At 48.3% G+C, this 1,987-nt stretch overlaps 1 protein-coding gene across 1 annotated transcript in view; it reads left to right on the top strand.

Moving 5' to 3' along the window:
- LOC102377998 (calcium uptake protein 1, mitochondrial-like) overlaps window positions 1-1,987 on the top strand; it is a 134,935-nt gene that overhangs the window by 89,543 nt on the left and 43,405 nt on the right. The window lies entirely within an intron of this gene.

Below are 1,987 nucleotides of genomic sequence, written 5' to 3'. Positions count from 1 at the left end.
GGCTGCGCAATGACGTCAGCCAGTGCCTTCAGTACCCTCGGATGGAGCTCATCCGGGTCGCCCTACTTTGGTATTGATGTCCATGGTAATTGATATTCTTTGGCCAAACTTAAAACAATGTCTAGCTAAAGCATGTATACTCTAAAAGAATCAGTTCTAAGTGTGATGAACATATGAAATTTATCTTCCTGGCACTTGTTCTGCTTTAGAGGCTGTGCAGTTCTCAGCTATTGACTATATCTAGTAGCGCACTTAGTGATTTGGATGGGAGAGTTAGAAAAGGACATGCACTCCCTCTTCTCTTCCCACCTTCTACATCTCCAGTAATACAGACTTCAGCATAGTTAGCAGACATATGGATTATTGTGAGTAGGCTCTGCTGTCCAGGTGACCTGTCTCTGAAATTGTAACGAAAAATTGCAAGGTGCTGCACCTGGGGAGGAAGAACCAGCAGCATACCTACAGGCTGGGGAACTCCCTTCTTGTCAGTGCAGAGGCAGAAAGGGATCTTGGAATCATTATTGATGCCAAAATGGACATGGGCCGACAGTGTGGGGACGTGGTCAGGAAGGCCAACCGCACCTTCTCATGCATCCACAGATGCATCTCAAGCAGGTCCAAGGAGGTGATCTCTATGCAGCACTGGTCAGGCCGCAGTTGGAGTACTGCATCCAGTTTTGGGCGCCACACTTCAGGAGGGATGCGGACAGCATTGCGAGGGTCCAGAGGAGGGCCACCCACATGATTGGGGGCAGCAGGGCAGGCCCTACGATGAGAGGCAAAGGGACCGGAACCTGTTCAGCTTCCACAAGAGAAGGCTGAGCGGGGATCTAGTGGCCTGTTACAAACTAGTCAGTGGGGACCAGCAGGCATTGCGGGAGTCCCTGTTCCCTCGAGCGCTACCAGGAGTGACAAGAAATAATGGTCACAAGCTGGCAGAGGGTAGATTCAGACTAGACATCAGGGGGTGCTACTTCACAGTTAGGGCGGCTAGGACTGGAACCAACTTCCAAGAGAAGTGGTTCTGGCTCCTACCCTGGGGATCTTTAAGAGGAGGCTCGATGAACACCTTGCTGGGGTCGTCAGACTTGATGATCTGTTAAGGTCCCTTCCGACCCTTACAAACTATGAAACTATGAAAGCAAAATTTGACCACTGGTTACCATTGTATCAATTTGCAGGCCACGGTTGTTTCTGTAAACCATTTTCATTATGCATTTCTGAATAAATTCACAACATAGAACTCCTACTTTGTATGAAAATTTAGTTATGATAAATAAAGTTCTGAATTTGATAACAAGCAGGTGCTAATCAAGGCAGAGGAGTGGCATGGGGTTGGTCCCCAAGCCAGATCCTGTGCGGGGTCAACACATGAAATTAGTCTGCAAGTGCAGTGCAGTCCAGCATACCAGCCTGATCCTGTATGCCAGCTCCAGCCAGGCCCAGCCCAGCCCCATACACCAGCCCAACCGCATACTGGCCTGATCCTGCATGCCCAAAACCAACTGTGTGCCCCTGGCTTACATGCTTGGAAATAGCCGCAGAGTCAAAGCCACACACTGGTCTGTCCTCATGCCATCACAATCTAGTATGCAAGGCCACGTTATCAGGTCCATGAGTCTCCCAACAGGTCCAAAAAGTTGGTAGTAGAGAATCAGAAATTAATGCTGCCACCGCTCCCCCACCACCAAATTTCTGAACCCATAGGGAGCCCCACAAACCAGATGGCATGGTTCTGCAGGCCAAAATTGAGTAATGCTGATTTAGACTGCTGGTTTTGAGTAGGGATAATATTCTTTAGAAGGAAGTATAAACTCTGAAAGTGTACATCTGTGTGGAAATGTGCAAGATTGTCTCTCTTGGCAGGCACACATGCTGGCCCCTTAGTTTAATCACAAATCTAGCAAGCAGTCTGACAATTCTCTAATTTTCCACTCAGCTTATAGATTCATAGATGCTAGGGTCGGAAGGGACCTCAATAGATCAT

The sequence above is a fragment of the Alligator sinensis genome, unplaced genomic scaffold, assembly GCF_000455745.1.
Source record: "Alligator sinensis unplaced genomic scaffold, ASM45574v1 scaffold1274_1, whole genome shotgun sequence".
NCBI classification, from domain to species: domain Eukaryota; kingdom Metazoa; phylum Chordata; order Crocodylia; family Alligatoridae; genus Alligator; species Alligator sinensis.
Note: the sequence above shows the minus strand (reverse complement) of the source record. Positions and strands in the feature narration are given on the sequence as shown.